Here is an 18,752-nt window from a genome sequence, read left to right on the forward strand (position 1 = left end):
CGAGTTACTGTTGGCGCATTAAGATATGCCATTTCCTTTGGGCTTTCATAATGCTTTCTGTTTATGCCATACACAAAATCTTAATTAGAAATATAATTAGTTGAAGAGGCAAAACTGTTGAATGACGCACAATATTCCTTTGTGACTCAACCCCGATGCAGTTGAATTCAGCAGAATTGCTAATTAATATTGTTGAATGATATGAGAATGTTTATACTTTGAACATTCCCTTCAGATTGTGGCATTGTGCGTTCTACATGTGTACTACCAAACTCACCTGGAGGAACGATCTCAGAAGAAATGAGTAAGCAAGGCTAATTAAGTAGTATAAAGTGCAACTCAACTGACTACTGCTGTGACAGAGTGCTTCCTTAACTTGAAATTTGGTGAGTGATGGAATTTGGCATAGTGAGAGAAGAGTGGGGCTTTTGTTTTTTTACAGAACAAGGTGTGAGCCAAGAGAATGAGCGAGAGGCAGCAAGACCTGAGAGCTGATGTCCGGAGGCAATAACTAGGTAAGCAGATAGATGATCGGTGGGTTGAAAGGTTTCTTTTCTTTCTAAACTATGGCAATGGTTTAAACTAGGACTGGGAAAGTATAAGTACTGTCTTAAATGTTTAGGTTAACTATTTAAACCACTTGATTCAAATACAAATGATCATTGAATAAATACTTTAATTAAATGATCTAGGGCAAGTCATGCGTTTGGACTGTAGAATGTGGGAGTTTGTGGATAATGAGTCTGTCCTCGGGAAATATTTCTTCAGGAGATGTCTCCATTTCAAATCTCTCCAGGTCTGAGTCATTGCACTGGAGTACAGGCTGGAGAGACATAAGGAACATAAAAGAGTTCTTGGACAATTTTATCCAGAATGTAGTCACACTTCAGGGAAAAACACATTTTCAGAAAAAGGAGAGTGTGATCTTTCTAAAAATTTAATCCCTACCCTGCTCATAGTCCATTAACAGAAACTATCTTCTAGTCCTATTTATATTGTTGGCACAAGTATGGAAGATGACAACTGGATTCTACCTTTCCCCCACCTTCCCACTCCCCACTCCTATTTCCTCTTCAGCCCTGAGGAGGTGCCCTTCACCCTGGTACCAGACAGGTAACACAGCCTTTGGAACATGTGCTGTCTGCTGCAGAGAACTCCATCTATCCCTCCAAATACAGTGTCTCCTACTACAACTGCATTCCATTTAGCGTCTCCCACTTGAACAGTTCCCTGGACCACTGTGCTGTGGTCAGTGTGCTCATCCTGCCTGCAATTCCTCTACGCATCCATGCAATCTACAAGACCCTCAAACATGTTGGACAAGTGGCAAAGTTTCTACCTTCTGTATCCTGATAGCTGCCTCACTCACAGTCCCAAATTCAAATTACCTAGCCTAAAATATGTGACTGCCCCCTGGAACAAAGTGTCCACATAACTTTCCCTCTCCTTGATGCATTACAGTGCCTGAAGCTCAGGTCCCAGCTCATTAACTCTAAGCTGAAGTTCATCAAGCTGCAGAAACTTATTGCGGATAAGGTTGCTGTGGATCACACTGGTGTCTACCAGTGCCCACATGCTACAGCTGCTACACATCACCTACCCTACAATCTTTACTGTGTTTTATTTAACAGATTAGTTTTAGAAATATCACTCAATCGTTATATATAGTTATATGAAGTAGTTAACTACTTAAGCTACAAACATAATGCATTACATTTATCTCCTAATTAGCAGATTAAACTACTACCCCCTTTTATAGAAAAATCATAAAATTCACCAACCACTCACCTATCTGACCACTTAATTAATGTTTCCAGGCTCCAGCTGTCATGTTGTGTTGTTGGTGTCCAGCTGCCTTTCTCGGAACATGTTTTTTTGCAGAGGGCTAGAAAAGCACCTCCTCCCTTATTCACCAAATTCGAAGCTTACACTCTGCTTTAAGATGCTTCCTTTGAATGCTAAGCAAGACTACCTGTAGTTATTATTAGTTGGAATTGTGTAGAGCTGTGTCTGTGCTGCTGATGAAAGAAACCAGTTTGAACTGGCTACCTAACTAACCAAGTGTAGCTGCCTCTCCAGTAAGGAATTTGTTTATTTCTGACCAAACCAGAAAGAAACTTAATCGTAAATTACTGCTAAAGGATAAATTCAAGCTTGACTAGATTTTAGAAAGAGGTTATCCCTTAAAGTTTAGCTCTTAAATTTCCCACATTTATCAAATACTCAAATTTACGCTTGACCAATCACAAGCTGCAACTTCGAGTTTGCTTATTTGCGACAAGTAAAGGAAATGACTGAAAAAAAGAATAATAATGGGCAATTTCAGCCACTACAGTACTGATTGGGCAGATGGGGTAGGTAAAAGGGATTTCCAAATGGTACTTCTACAATCTATATAGAAGTTTTTCTAACACAATCTGGAAAATGTCCATCTAGGGAAGATTTGCTTTTGAATCTAATCATGGGGATTGAATACAGCAGATAAAATAAGTGAAAGGAGTATATTGAGGTAATAGTGGTCATAATATAGTATGCTTTATGATAATAATAGAGAAGGATACAAATATAATGAAAGCCAGGTTAATATGTTGGCGAAAAGCTGATTTTGACGAGCTGGGAGTGAGCAGTAATACCAGGCAACAATATTGGCAACACAATGTAGAGACACAATGGAAACATTGAAAATGGTGTTCAACAGAATGTGGGAAAACATCTTCCACTGAAAGGAAAGAACGAATGAAACACTAGACTCCAAGGGTGAACAAATAAAGGAACAATTGCTGGTTGTGAAAGAGACATTCAATAGAGGACTACATTATAAGAGACAATATAAAGAAATTAATAGAGAAGACAATAAACAATTAAAAGGCAAAGAGAACTAAGAAATTAAGCTATCAAAGAAAAAAGAGACAACGATAAAGGTAATTTCCAACCATATCAATATGAAAGGAAGGCTATGAAGGGATTAGGATCACTAAGGAATAGAAAGAATAATATCACAGGTAACAATAGACAGATGACAGAAATATTTGAAATATTTAATTACTTGGGAATTAGAACAATAACCATGATATTAAATCATGAGTTAAGTAATGAGATCAGTGCATTTAAAATAAAAATGGGATGTGTTAATTAAGCACAAAGAGGACAAAACTCCTGGTCCAGGATTGCATCTACTTATCTTAGAATAATCTAGGGAAGAGATAACAAGAGGCAATACTACACATGTTTAATAATTCACTAGAATAAGATGTGATACCAGAGGACTGGTGGATAGCTTATATAATTCCTATTTTTAAAAAGGGGGACAGAACATAGCCAAGGAATTGGAAGTCAGACAGCTTAACGTCAATGGCAAGAAAAATAATCGACTGTACTAAAGGCAAAAATAGAAGAACATTTGGAAATCAGAAATAAAATAATGAATAACCAGCATGGCAGCATTGACTTCAAAAGGGAAGATCTTGCTTGACCAACCTTGTCAATTTTTTGAGGAGCGTGGCAGAGAGCAGACAATGGGTTGATGTAATTTATCTGGATTTTCGAAAAGCCATTCAATAGGGTGCCCCAAAGAGACTAATGAATAAGGTCACACAATATCGAATTGAGGATAAGTGGCAGAATAGGTTGCCAGTTGGCTCCAAGACAGAAAGCAGAGAGTGGTGTTCCACAAGAATCAAAGTTGAGACCACTGTCATTCATAATTTACATTTATTTACATTAACAATTTAGACTTTGTAATCAAATTTCTAAATTTGTGGATGACACCAAATTAGCGGTGGGGGTGGGGTGGGGCATTGGGACATAGTCAATCTTGAGAGGGAGTGCAATAAATTACATTAATAGATTTGCAGAATGGGCAAATAATTTGCAATTAAATTTCATTACATATGCATGTGAAATGGTACATTTGGTAGGAAGCATTGGGAGATCATTTATTATGTGGAGGGTACAAATCTAGGTGGGGTAGATGTACAAAGGGATCTCAGAGTACAAACACATCAATGACTAAAAGTCGCACTACATGTTAGCAAGTTTAAAAAAAATCAAATCAAGCACCAGGATTTATTCCTAGACAGATAGAATTGAGAAGTAAGAAAGTTATTATGAACCTGTATTTAACTTTAGATTACACTTTGAGTATTGTGCACAGTTCTGATTGCCATATTATAACCATGTAGAGACACTGAACAGGATGAAGCGTGCACACATACAAACAATGGACTGGCTTGGTCAGGCTGCTGAGAAATGACTTAATAGGAGTCATTAAAATGATGGAAGGTATTGATGGACACAGAGGGAATGGGAGGCAGCTCACCATTGGGTTGGTGGCGGGATCTTCTGATCCTGTCTTTGTCAATGAGGTTTTGAATGTGCCCCTCGTCACTATGAAACCTGTGGCAGGGATGTGCCATCAGCAGGATCTGAACAACCAGAACGTTCCAACCAATGCTTCCACATCTAAGAAAGACCAAAAGCAAGTGCCATCAAGATAATCACCAGAATATCCAATGGATAATTCAGAAGAAACTTCTTTAACCAAAATATGGTAAGAATGTGGAACTCACTACCAAAGAGAGTCAATTAAGCAAATAGTAAAGATGCATTTACAAGCAAGCTAGAAAACATTGGAGGGAAAGGGAAATAGATATTTCTGATAGTCGAATTAGAATGGAAAAGATGGGAGGAGGTTCAACTCAGCTCAAACATTGACATGGACTGGATGAGCCTAATGGCCTGTTTCTATGTAATTGGCCCATTGTGATTTATTAATCCATAAAGAACCTAAGGCACAACATTGCCCCCATTCACCACCTCCAACAGAAATATTTTCCATGTATTATCCACTTTTGTATAACAAAATCTGACAATTATTAACTCTTGTCCATCTTAATACAATGGTCTTAATTGTGTGGCTATATTCAAAGTATTTTCTAGCTCACTGAATGGAGAGGAGGAGACCAACAATTACATTTGTAGGTAATTTAAAGGTGTTTTTAATGGTAACAGTGTTCTAATAATAGGAGAGTTTAACTATCCTGAAACAGATGGGATACAACCTGAATTTGAAGTCAAAGTGGAGAGTGATTAGAAACTATTAATCAGCATAGTACATGTGAGTAAGAGCTTGGAGACAGGGCTGGGGGATGTGCATCTGGAGCAGACATTGAGCATTGATAGAGAGGAGGATTGTGCTTTCTCATGCACTGGAGTGTATTACCAAACCCTAAGTTTCTAAAATCTGCATTTATAAAGTTTCTAGATATTTAACATTTAGGATCTTCACATTTTCTGACCTCTGTGTTTCTTATTAAGCCTGTATAAATAATTAGACTTTAGTTGGTTCACTTTGAGAAACAAGTACTGTCGTTTATTACATTGCAATATATTAGATCCCTAAATTATATGAATAATCACCTTACATCTAAGTGGAACTATTTAGGGGAAGGAATGAAGATAACTGCTAAGAAAGCACTGTGCTAATAAAACACGTTTGTTTAAATGGCTGGTTTTAGACACAGTTTAGGGGCAAATTGCTGACTGCCATGATCTAAATGTGCCTGGAGAGCTCAGCTGGAGATCTTCACTGATTTGGAGCATCTTTTCTGGAAAGGTACATGTACCCCCCACGTAGACAGTTGCACTGAATGTGCACAGTGCCCTGGCTGATGGACAACGTTTCAGGATGGTCATGCATTGAAGGAGATGGCTCACAGGTTCAAAGAAGCAGCACTGGAGGTACTGGTAGAAGAATTGCAGAGGAGGAGAAAAGAGGAAAGTAATGTAGTGAGTGTGGAAGGAGATCACTTGAGGGGGAACACAACCAGGAACCTTATCCCCAGAACAAGCCTTCAGTGCTGAAAAAAATGATTTAACACAGTTGGTCAAAATAAGATTCCACATCACAAGCACATTTCCTTTCAGCAGCATGATTACAATACACTGAATTCACTATCTAACCACGCACTCATATTTGCACAGTCCGCAGTAATGCATCCTTCGGAGGCACTACTCACACTTTAGACACATCTCATCTCTTCAACTATGTCAGGCATCACACAAACAAACACAGTTGCCAATATACTTAAACACAATCAAAACATGTTTTCTTGCAGGTAACAGGTAACAGGTGATGTTAGAACGTTACCTGCAGATAAAGGAAACACGGAGGTTCCATGAGATCAGCTCCCTGGGGGAGAGAGTGGGAGGTGGCAAACCATTGGCCAAAGGCAGAGCAGGGGATTCCTTGCCTAAAGGTACATGGCCCACACCAGCTTCCTTACATATACACAATTATTCCTGATTTCTAATCCCTCAAATTTATTCTCCCTCACATACTCCATATGGTATCATCACACTGCACCTAGAGCTTCAAACTTTATCATTGCAGACAGGACCCCCTCAGAGGAACTGAAAAAGGGGAAAGACACCTTGTCCCCATCCCATCTGGAGGAGCAAGAATACACATGATACATTACAGCTTTTGTTGTAAAAATCAGAGAATGGCACCCCACATAACAGAAGCTTGGTTATAATGTAAACCCTCACAGTGGTATGCACTAGGCACTGAAGGACACCGTAAGTGCCATTTAAGCCAGGGAACATCTCTGATACTGTTCCTGCTATAGAGGAGTCTGATAAGGCTCTTGCTGTCAAGCTTCAGAAGAAGGTTTGATGGGTCAAACAAGCCAGACACTTGATGAACTCAATAGTTGCCTGAAAGTTATGGGTCATGTTGCAGAGGATGGAAGAGTCTGTTTCACCCAGTCTGCAGCTTCTGATAGAAACTGTTGGCCTCTCTCCAGATGGCATCTTTGATGTTCTCTCCCCTGCCACTCCCCCAGTGCCTTCACCATTCCTGAAGCCCATGATGAGGTCTTGCAGTCTGAGGCCAGGCCATATAACCCCTCACAGGAATCACAGGGACATATGAATGGTCATATGAGTATAGAAACGCAGCGGGACCTGGGGGTGCAAGTGCTCAAGTCATTGAAGGTGGCAGTACAAGTGGAGAAGGTTGTGAAGAAAGCCTATGGTATGTTAGCCTTTATAGGAAGGGGTATAGAGTATAAGAGCTGGAGTCTAATGTTGCAGTTGTACAGAACGTTGGTTAGGCCGCATTTAGAGTACTGCGTCCAGTTCTGGTCGCCTTACTACCGGAAGGATGTGGAGACTCTGGAGAGAGTGCAGAGGAGGTTTACCCGGATGTTGCCTGGTATGGAAGGACTGGGTTATGAGGAAAGATTGAGCAAATTGGGGCTGTTTTCCCTTGAAAGACCGCGACTGAGGGGGGATCTAATAGAGTGATATAAGATTATGAAGGGTATAGGTAGAGTAAACAGAGGTAAGCTATTTCCTATGATAGAGACACATAGGACAAGGGGCCATGGACTTAAGGTGAGGGGGGAGAGGTACAACACAGATATTAGAGGGAGGTTTTTCATACAGAGGGTAGTGGGGGTATGGAATGCTCTGCCAAGTAAGGTGGTGGAGGCAAGCACGCTAGAGTCATTTAAGAGTAACTTAGACAGGCACATGAGTGGGTTGGAGATGGGAGGATATAGGAGATTGTTTTAAATAAGGTTCATTAGCATTGGGACGTCCCTGGTAATGTAAAAGGATGTGGAATGATACTAATGTTTTTCTCTTTTAATTCACAGGTTTTAAGTCGGTCCGCCTTGTTGTCCAACGAGGGGCATATACATGATGGGTCGTACTAGGGCTGCTCTTGGATGTTCGAGAGTAGCCTACTGCTTCATGTCGTTAGTGTGTGCTTAAACTGGACCAGATGTTGGGCAACACAACAGCTCAGTGACTATCACTGTTTGCTGTGCAGACACATGGATTTGGGCCAGTGTCTGTGGGAGTTTGCGCATTCTCCCCGTGCTTGCGTGGGTTTTCTCCGTTTGCTCCAGTTTCCTCCCACACTCCAAAGATGTGCTATTAGGCTGATTGGAGGTAATAAATTGTCCCTAAATTAGTTTCCCTCAATGTGGAATGCCATAAGCATAGATAAGGGTCATGGGTGGAGGGGGGACTGGTAATGTTAAAATGGTGGCGCAGGCTCGTTGGGCCGAAGGGCCTGTTTCCCAGGCTGTTTTTGTTCTTTGTTCTCTTCTGAATTTCAGCAGTCATCCATATCATGTGTCATTGTTATGTGAGCAGCACTTGAAGTACCAGAGCAGGCAATAATGTAAGAACCCAGGTGAATATTGCTAAATGCTGTTGGTTGTGCCATATTTTCATTCCTTTTTTCTCTAGGTAAAGTGTGATGATGCCAATTGGATTGTAATTGCTGAAATTACTATTGGAATTTTTTATTTTGACATTCTTCATGGGAAGGGATTGAAGAGATTGAATGCCGAAGATGGATATTTGCTGAATCCTCAGTGATTGAAGGTAAGGATGATGGTGATGACAGTGCTCTGATGTCTTTCAAAAGTGATCTTTACTTTAGATAGTGATGAGTGTCCCGTCCCAGCTACAGGCCATCTACCTGAAACCTTTTCACAATCCACATGCACCCCTCCTCTCAGTTTCCTCCTCTCTTTCCTCCTCTTTAACCTCTTCTCCATCCTCAATCTCTTCCTCTTCCACCCCTTCTCTCATGTGGCTTTGAACTTGACTCTTTGGCACAGTTGCTGGTGGTAACACCATCCAGTTAGAATGGTAGATGCCTGTAACTCATAGCCTGCAATTTCTGTGACATGAAGGGACTTCAGCTTGTTCTGGGGGAGCAGGTGTGAAGCAAGTGCCTCCAGCTGTTGAAGTTTATGCTGGGAGGGTTTCTGAGCTTGCCGGGACAGCTGAATTCACAGAGGATATACAGCTGGCTGAATGTTTCCTAGACCTTAGACTCAGGAAGTGATCACTGCACAACAGATAGAGTTTAAAATAGCAGAAGGATAGGAAGCGGCAGGCAGTGCAAGAATCCTTTTAGAGTGTGACACTCTCAAATCAGTATTCAGCACCAGGTGATGACCCTCAAAGGAGTGATGCCCCAAGTCTGGCACTGTGGGGCAAAAAACTGTATTGGATTCAGAAAAGTGTAAATGACATAGTCATTTGCATTTTAATAGTCACAGGAAAAGACAGGCAATTCAGCTATAATAAATGTAACCTAATGTAGTGCTCGCTTCCCGACATCAGGGAGAAGGACATCATGTGGAGGGTGCAGAGCATTCTGTGCGGGAAACTAGGGAACAAATATAAAAGCAGGATTGCAAGTGCCAAATGCCCTAATAACATTAGAACTGGCAGGCTAATCATAGAATCCCTCCAATGCAGAAGAAAGCCATTTGGCCCATCGAGTCTGCATCAACCACAATCCCACTGAGGTCCTATCCCTGCAATCCTGTGCATTTACCCTACTAAGACCCCTGACACTAAGGGGCAATTTAGCATGGCCAATTCACCTAGCCCACACATCTTTGGATTGTGGGAGGAAACTAGAGCACCTGGAGGAAACCCAAGGAGACACAGGGAGAATGTGCAGACTCTGCATTGTCACCCGAGGCTGGAATTGAACCCAGATCCCTGGCACTGAGAGGCAGCAGTGCTAACCATTGTGTAACCCTGTATAGCTCAAGACGTCGATGCATTGCATCTGAGGATAAAAAGGGAAGTAAGTGTGGAGATTGTAGAGGTACTGGCCATAATCCTTCGAAGTTCTTTATATACATAAGTGGTACCATCGGTCTGGACAATTGCCAATATTACACCCTTGTTCAAAAAGGGATGGAAAGATAAAGCCAACATCCACAGGCCAGTCAGTTTAATCTCAGTGGTTAAATAACTAAAGCAGTTGTAAGATTTACAGAATCCTGGCCTTTATAAACAGAGGCATTGTTTGTCGAAACAAGTAGCTATGATGAGCCTTTGGTTTTGTCTCGACTGGACTACTGTGTCCAATTACTGGCCCCATAATTTTGCCAGGATACAAAAGCATCAGAGAGGGTGCAGAAAAGATTTATAAAAATAGTTTCAGGGATGAGGGACTTCAGTATATGGATAGATGGCAGAAACTGCGTTCGTTCTCTGGAAAAAAGGAGAAATTTGATACAGCTGTTCAAAATTGTGAGAGACCTGGCCAGAGTAGATAGGGAGAATCTGTTCTCATTGGCAGAAAGGTCAAGAACTAGAAGAGACCAGTTCAAAATGAATGGCAACAATGTGAGGAAAAGTGTCATTTTACACCACAGATAATTAGGAATTGAAATACAATGCTGGACTCACAGGGAGCGATTCTCCCATTCCAACCCGCTAATTTGTTGGCAGGTCGGGCTGGGATATTCACACATGTTGGCCGATTTGTGGCAATCGTGCATGTGTTCCTAACGCGCGTGTATTTCCCAGCGACAGAAATCCGGCACGGTTGGACCACACTGGAAACCGGCGGGAACAGCAGGTAAGTTATTTTCATCTATTTTTAATGTGGTTTAAATGTGATTATCAGATCCAACACTGAATTCTCCGGGTCTGATACATCTCCCACCCCTTCCGGCGGGGTTCAGACTAGCTCCCCACTTTCAGAGAACTAGTGGGAAGATCCCGCCGGAATGAAGGAGGGGTAGTTGGGGCCCCCCAGGGGGTCAGGCGGTGGGGGATGGTGCTCCATGGGCATGGATACCCTGACAGTGCCAACCTGTGTCCCCTGACATTGCCCAAGGGGCAAAGTGCCCATGCCCAGGGGGCACCCTGTCACTGCCCACTGAGCATTAGGCAGTTCCAAGGGAGTGGGGTCTAGTGGGGCAGTGCCAAGGGGGTGAGACCTGGGGGCTGTGCCAAGGGGGTGGGGCCCATGGGGCAATGCTGAGGGGGCAGGGGCCTGGTGGGGTAGCTATGCCAAGGGACAGGGCCAAGGGGATGGGGCAAACGAGCTGGCCAGCAAACTGCAGGCTGACAGTTCAGGTCTGCTTCACATGTGCAGAGATGCGGAGCTGTAAGACTCCAGCATGAATATTCCCGAATGTGATCTCTGCATTGCACAGAGTGTGGGAGATTTGAGTCTGAACTCCCACTGCAAAACCAATCACGATTTACACAATTTTTCCTACAAATTCAGCACAAAACTTTTTTGGCAGAATTGCCCACTTAGAGTCAGGTTATATGCTAGGGCAGAGCTCCATGGAAATATCGAGGGTGAGTAGGCCTCTGTTTGGCTGGCTCACTGTACTTTAGATATTCAGCTGACTGGTTTTTAATTATTATGAAGCGAGACTTCCACCCAATACAGGAGGACATATCATCCCAATAGAGCAAAAGGGAATTCGACTGTTGGCTGAAAAAGAAGATCATGCAAGATTCTGGGAAGATTTGCCTTCATGCCATTCTTCTGGGGAGAAGAATGGCATGAAGTAAATTGCTCATTTGGAGAGCTGGTGCAGACATGGGTCGAATAGCCTCCTTTGGCATTGTGAATTTTCTGTGATTCAGTGAAATGTGGACACAATAGTCTAATTGTGGCCTAAACACAGCCGTGTAAAGTCTCGCTATAACTTGCCTCTTTTGTACACAATACCTCTGTTTGTGAAGTTGAAGATCCGTTTCTTCATTACTCTCTGAATATGTCCTACTGCCTTCAAAGATCAATGTACATGCTGTCCAGGTCTCCTGTTCCAGCACACTTTTTAGAGTTGTGCCATTAAGTCTATATTGCCTCACCCTAGCCCTTCTGCTAAAATACCTCACTTCACACCTCTCTGTATTCCATCTGCCACTTGTCTGCCTATTCTGCTAGCTTTTCAACGTCCTTTTACAGTCAATTGGTATTAACCTTACTGTTTACCACACTTTGAAGTTGAATATCATAAGCAAATTCTGAAATGTTACTCTTATTCCAACTTTCAAGTCTTTGAGCTATGTATATCATATATCAGAAATAGCAATGGTTCTAGCACTGATCCTTGGGGATCACCACTGTCCACTATCCTCCAGCCTGAAATTTAGGGAAGAGGGTAGTGTAGTGATATTGTCAGTGGACTAATAATCCAGTGGCCCAAGCTAAGTATCTGGGGACATGTCTTCCAATTCTACTGTGGCAGCTGGTGGAATTTTCATTCAATTCATTACATCTGGAATTGAAAGCTTAGCCTTAGTAAAAGTGAAACGGTCATCAATTATCATAAAAGTCCATCTGGTTCACTGATGTCCTTTAGGGAAGGAAATCTGCCATCCATTCCTAGCCTGTCCTATGGGTGAATCCATTTCCAAAGCAATGTAGTCGGCACTTACCGACCCTCTAAAATGGGCCAGCGGGCTACTTGATACAAAGTCAGTTAGGGATGGGCAACAAATGTTGGTCTTGTCAATAACTCCCACGTCCATGAAAGAATAAGTAAAACAAAAATTCAAGAAGTTACCGTAGCTGAATGGTTTCTTCCCTTATGCCAATTTTTTGAATCCAAGTTGACACTGACTCTCTTGTTCCATGAGCCTCAATTAACCAGCCTTTTTGTGGCACTTTGTCAAACATTTTCTTAAAATCTATGTAGACAACATCCATTGCATTCCCTTCATCAAGAAAATCAATAATCAAACTCATTCTGCCTGTTACAAATCTATCCCTATTTAACTCAAACCTCTCCAGCTGCCTATTAACTTTCCCCTGATTATTGTTTCTAAAAGCTGACCTGTGATTGATGTGAAGCCAACAGGCCGGTACTTAGTAGAAATGTCCTTACACCCATTCTTCAACGAGGGTGTCATATTTACCACTTTCCAATCCTCTGGCACCTCCCCCATATCTAGGGAAGATTGAACGATCATTGCAAGCCCTTCCACGATATCCTTACACTGCTTCCCTTAGCAATCTGGTTGCAAGCCATTCCAGATGACTTATCCATTCTAAACATTGCCAACTTTCCCCATGCATCCTGCTGATTAATGTTCACTCTGTTCATTACCTGCAACATTTCCATTGCCACCAAAACAAAATGCAAAGTGTGATGGAGGCAGATTTATTCATGGCTTTTGAAAGGAATTTGGTTAAGTAATTGAAGTGAAGTAAGCTTGCAGACTATGGGGGAGGGGTCGGTTAGTGGGACTAGCAGAGTTGTGCTTGCAAAGAGCTGGTCCAGGTGCAACAGGCCAACTAGCTTCCTTCTGTGGTGTAACCATTCTATGATCCTATAGAAATATGGTGCAGGGAGTGGGCTTCAGATTCTCCGTACATTAGAATCAATTCTCTGGCAGGAGGGGCCTGTTGTGTTTCAACAGAGCTGAAACCAATATCCTCGTGGGTAGCCTAACTCTTGCTGTGGGGAGGGTTTAAACTAATTTACCAGGGATTTGATAACATTTTCCAACTTTTTCTGTGATTTCTCTCACGTTTTATGCATTATTTTTCAGACTATGTTTTTACATTTTTCTTTTTTCACATTACATATTTTTGTTCAAACACTTTTCCTTCTCTTCAATATGTTTTTGTTTGATCTTTTTCTCCAATTGCTCCACTGATCTACTTGCTTCACCTTCCCTCTGTGCTCCCTCAGCTCCAATAGTTCATCTGTCATCCATTTTTGTTTCTTTCCCTTTTCTTTAACAGGATGCTGCTTTTTTGATGGTTCTTACACCGATGCTTTGAATGGTTTCCTTGGTCCTCAAGCTGTTTTAAACAGTTTTCAACTTCACTCTAAATTCTTCTTTAATTGAGCTTTTTGTATTGAGTAGTTCATGATTTAGTCTCTTTAATGTCTCTTTTTATAGCTTCACTAACATTATTTTGGACATGCAACTATAAGAAGATGGCTCTCGTATCTTCGAGTGCTAAGAAATGTTTATTGGAAACAAAGTACAGCTGGAAAAGTGAAGAACAATCTAAGTAATTTTGTGAAGACTGTAAGAGGAGTTGGCCAAGGATATGCTTTGTCTCCAGATTTATTCAATGTGTATAGTGAAAGTATTTTTTAAGGAGGTTGAAGACCTTCCTGGATTATTAGTTGGAAGCCACAATGTTAAAAATATGAGATATGCCAATGACATTGTTCTTGTTGCTGACTCTGAAGAGAAACTACAAAAGATTTTGGATAGAACAGTGAGAGGAAGTGAGAAGAAATGTTGCCTGGTTTGGAGGGTATTAGCTATAAGGAGAAATTGGACAGACTTGGTTTGTTTTCACCTGAAAGTCAGAGGCTGAACAGCAACCTGTTGGAAGTTTACAAAATTGAATGGCATGGATAGAGTGGATAGTCAGAGCCTTTTTTTTCTGGGGCAGAAATGCCAATTATTAGGAGATATAGGTTTAAGGTAAAAGGGGGAAAATTTAAAGATGTGAGAGGGTAGTAAGTGCTTGGAATGTGCTGCCAAAAGAGGTGGTGGAAGCAGATACAATAGCAACGTTTAAGAGGCATCTTGACAGATACATGAATAGGCAGGGACTAAAAGGATACAGACCACATAGAGGCAAGAGGCCTTTAGTTGAGAAAGACATCATGTGTCTGTGCAGGCTTGATGGGATGAAGGGTCTGTTCCTCTGCTGGACTGTTCTTTGTTCTTTGAATGAGCTCAGCATAAATTGTAAGAAAACAAAATGTCTAGTGGTGACCAAAGAGAAAATCATAGCAGAATATAAGGTCAGAGTGAAGAATAAAATGGTCAAACAGGTGGACAAATCTCTTTACAAAGGAAGTATATTACTATTGAAAAGAAAGTGCAAACAAGAAATATGACAAAAGGGTTGGAATGGCCAAAGATGCATTGTAGGGAAATTGTAGGAACAACTTAGGAGGATGTAAAGGGCCAGTACTGGCAACAAAACTATTGTTAAACAGATTAATTTGATTAAGAGTATACAGTCAGCAGGCTTAGATGGCATGTTTTAGATGGCCTGGGCTTGCAAAATTTCACTAACTGTCCTGGCTGGAGACAATACACTTTTCTTTAACCTGTGCTTAACCTCTCTCCACTCACGTTGCCTGTACCTTTAAGACTTAATTACCTGTAAAGACTCGCATTCCAAGCATAATCTTGTAAAATGAGTTCATGTCTGTATATGCCCTGTCTGTGAACACAACTCTTCACTCACATGAAGAAGGAAACTGGACAGTATTGCAGTTGATAAGGAGGATGTGCTAGTTATTCTTGAGGGTTTGAAAATAGATAAGTCCCCTGGGCCGGACGGGATTTACCCTAGGATTCTCTGGGAGGCAAGGGAGGAGATTGCAGAGCCTCTGGCTCTGATCTTCAGGTCGTCATTGGTCACCGGTATAGTGCCAGAAGATTGGAGGTTAGCGAATGCTGTCCCATTGTTTAAGAAGGGGAACAGAGACTTCCCCGGGAATTATAGACCGGTGAGTCTTACTTCTGTTGTGGGCAAGGTTTTAGAAAAAATTATTAGGGATAGGATTTATAGTTATTTGGAGAGTAATGAAATGATTAGAGATAGTCAGCATGGTTTTGTGGAGGGTAGGTCGTGCCTTACTAACCTTATTGAGTTTTTTGAGAAAGTGACCAAAGAGGTGGATGGGGGTAAGGCAGTTGACATGGTATATATGGACTTTAGTAAGGCGTTTGATAAGGTTCACCATGGAAGCCTTCTGCAGAAATTGCAGATGTATGGGATTGAGGGTGATTTAGGAAATTGGATTAGGAATTGGCTGGCGGATAGGAGACGGGGGGTGGTGGTTGATGGCAAGTATTCGACATGGAGTTCAGTTACGAGTGGTGTGCCTCAGGGATCTGTTTTGGGGCCACTGCTGTTTGTAATTTTTATAAATGATCTGGATGAGGGTATAGCTGGATGGATTAGTAAATTCGCTGATGACACCAAAGTCGGAGGTGTGGTAGATAGTGAGGAAGGGTGTCTTAGTCTACAGGGGGACTTGGACAAGTTGCAGAGCTGGGCCGAGAGGTGGAGGATAGAGTTTAATGCGGAAAAGTGTGAGGTAATTCACTTTGGCAGGAATAATGGATGTGTAGAGTATAGGGCTAACGGTAGGACTCTGAATAGTGTGGATGAACAGAGGGATCTAGGTGTATGTGTACATAGATCCCTGAAAGTTGGGAATCAAGTAGATAGGGTTGTTAGGAAGGCATACGGTGTCTTGGCGTTTATTGGTAGGGGGATTGAATTTAGGAGCCGCAGCATCATGTTGCAACTGTACAAAACTCTGGTGCGGCCGCACTTGGAGTATTGTGTGCAGTTCTGGTCCCCACATTATAGGAAGGATGTGGAGGCTTTGGAGAGGGTGCAGAGGAGGTTTACCAGGATGTTGCCTGGTATGGAGGGGAGGTCCTATGAGGAGAGACTGAGGGATTTGAGGTTGTTTCCGTTAGAAAGAAGGCGGCTGCGAGGGGACCTTATTGAAACATATAAGATGATTAGAGGTTTGGATAGGGTGGACAGTGATAGCCTTTTTCCTCAGATGGAGAAAGCTAGCACGAGGGGGCATAGCTTTAAATTAAGGGGTGGTAGTTATAGGACGGATGTCAGGGGTAGGTTCTTTACCCAGAGGGTGGTGAGGGATTGGAATGCCCTGCCTGCTGCAGTTGTAAGTGCGCCTAGTTTGGGGGCGTTTAAGAGATCCGTGGATAGGTTTATGGATGGAAAGGGTTTGGTTTAGGTTAGAGGGTCATTGTTTTTTAACTGGTTGGCGCAACATCATGGGCCGAAGGGCCTGTTCTGCGCTGTAATGTTCTATGTTCTAAGGAACGATACTCCGAAAGCTTGTGTTACCAAAAAAACTGTTGGGCTTTAGCCTGGTGTTGTGACACTTTTTACTGTGTTTACCCCAGTCTAACGCCGGATCTCCACATCATGTTTTCCACTACATAGGACATTGTAGAAATATTCAACAGAGATCCCCAAATGGAAATTTTGCCAAAGCATTGAAGGGCGATAAATGTGTCAACCAGTTCAAATTTTTCTTTCAATATTTTGACGAATTCATAGGATATAGATTTAAAAATGTGCTGGATATTATTTAGATGGATTTTCTGAAGCCATTTGATAAGGCATATGCTTAGAATTTGGTTTTATTACAAACACACCTGCCTTAATCCTGTCAACTGGACAATTAAATAGACCAGTTTCTCACCCTTTTCTTACAAAAGTTGATTTGTATTTAGCTTCATCTGTTGGCATGAAAGTGAAATATGAGGATGCTACAATGGCTACATTGGTGTGGATCTCAGATTACCAATCCTCCTGGATTATTTGGGAGTCTCCTGGCATGACATGGGTCAAGGATGGAAGAGGAAAAGCACAATGTCAAAATGGCAGCTTGGGCTCATTGGACTGAAGCGCCTGTTTCCCGTGCTGTGTTGTTCTTTGTTCTCTGCTCTTTGTAGATGGATGAATCATCCAGCACTCTTGTTAGCAAGCCAGGAGAAAGATGGATTGTTATTTCTATGGTTTCTGTCTGTGTACTTCCTTGTCTACTTAGTGGTGGAAGTGAATCATCTTATGAGAACCAACCTCTTCACATGTCCTGCCTTCCCTGTTTACACAGTTATAGTAGTTTAAGCAATGGCCATCCAGTATTTTTCCTTTTGATACTGCCACCACAGTTTGCTCCAAACATGACTCGTCTATCATGGTCGTGAGTTATGTAATGATGTTTGCAGTGCTTTGTTAATCAAATAAGCAGAGGATCAGATACCAGGAAATTGTCAGCTACATAAGATAAGAATTTAAGGTCAGCATTACTGTTATAAGATAAAGCAGCTCAATAATTCTTAGCTGACCTTGTTTCAATACACTGCTTTCACAGAGGAAGATTTGAGGTTTGCGGATGAAGACATATGTGAAAGACAAACTATTCCGTGGTTGGATTATATATAGTTTAATATTGAGCTGTATAGGCACGCGTATGGATGTAACATAGGTGGACTGCCTAAGGGACTGACACAAAATAATGTCTAGATAAGGCGCTTCAATATCTTTTTCGTTTCAAACCCTTGCTGGATTTGATTATGTTTATTCCACATTCTGTAAATTTGACGTTTTAAAGTTATACATACCTTTCGTTGTATCACTGATGAACCGCAGATTATGTTGAATTTGTTATTGATAGTCATAATCAACCCTGAGAATCATAATTATTATTTCTCATATGTTATCTATATTGCTTACCATTATAAAACAAAACATGCTTACTCTACCATACATCAAGAAGTCTCACAACATCATGTTAAAGTCCAACAGGTTTATTTGGAATCACAAGCTTTTGGAGCGCTTCTCCTTCATCACCACTCACCTGATGAAGGAACAACACTGTGAAAGCTAGTGATTCCGAATAAACCTGTTGGACTTGAACCTTGTATTTTGAGACTTCTTGCTGTGCCCACCCAGTCCAACACTGGCATCTCTACATCATAGCTACAATACAACTGCATCAAAAACTACCACTGCTTATTTCCCACTTCACCCGGCTTCAACCTTGCCTCAATTTACCTAATACTGAAACTCCTATCCATGTCTTTGTTATCACCAGAGTTGTTTATTCAATCCACTCCAGGCTGCTCTCCTGTGGTCTATCACAGTGTTCTACCACTGTGTTTTTCCAATATCATTTTCCTCTTTATCGTCTCTCACTACAATTGTCAATATCATCAAACCTGTTTCCCACTGAACAATCTGCCAAACTCCTGATCATTGAGATCATTCATAACACTATTGCCCATATCCTCACATTTGCAACCATCTTCCCTGTGTTTGCTGATCTACAGAGGCTCCTGATCAAGCAATGCCTCTATTTTATAATCTTCAGTCTTGCTTTCAAACCACTTCTTGTGACCTCGGGCCTCCCCAA

This window comes from Carcharhinus amblyrhynchos, chromosome 10, assembly GCF_965287045.1.
Source record: "Carcharhinus amblyrhynchos chromosome 10, sCarAmb.v2.hapA, whole genome shotgun sequence".
Classification (NCBI taxonomy): Eukaryota; Metazoa; Chordata; class Chondrichthyes; order Carcharhiniformes; family Carcharhinidae; genus Carcharhinus; species Carcharhinus amblyrhynchos.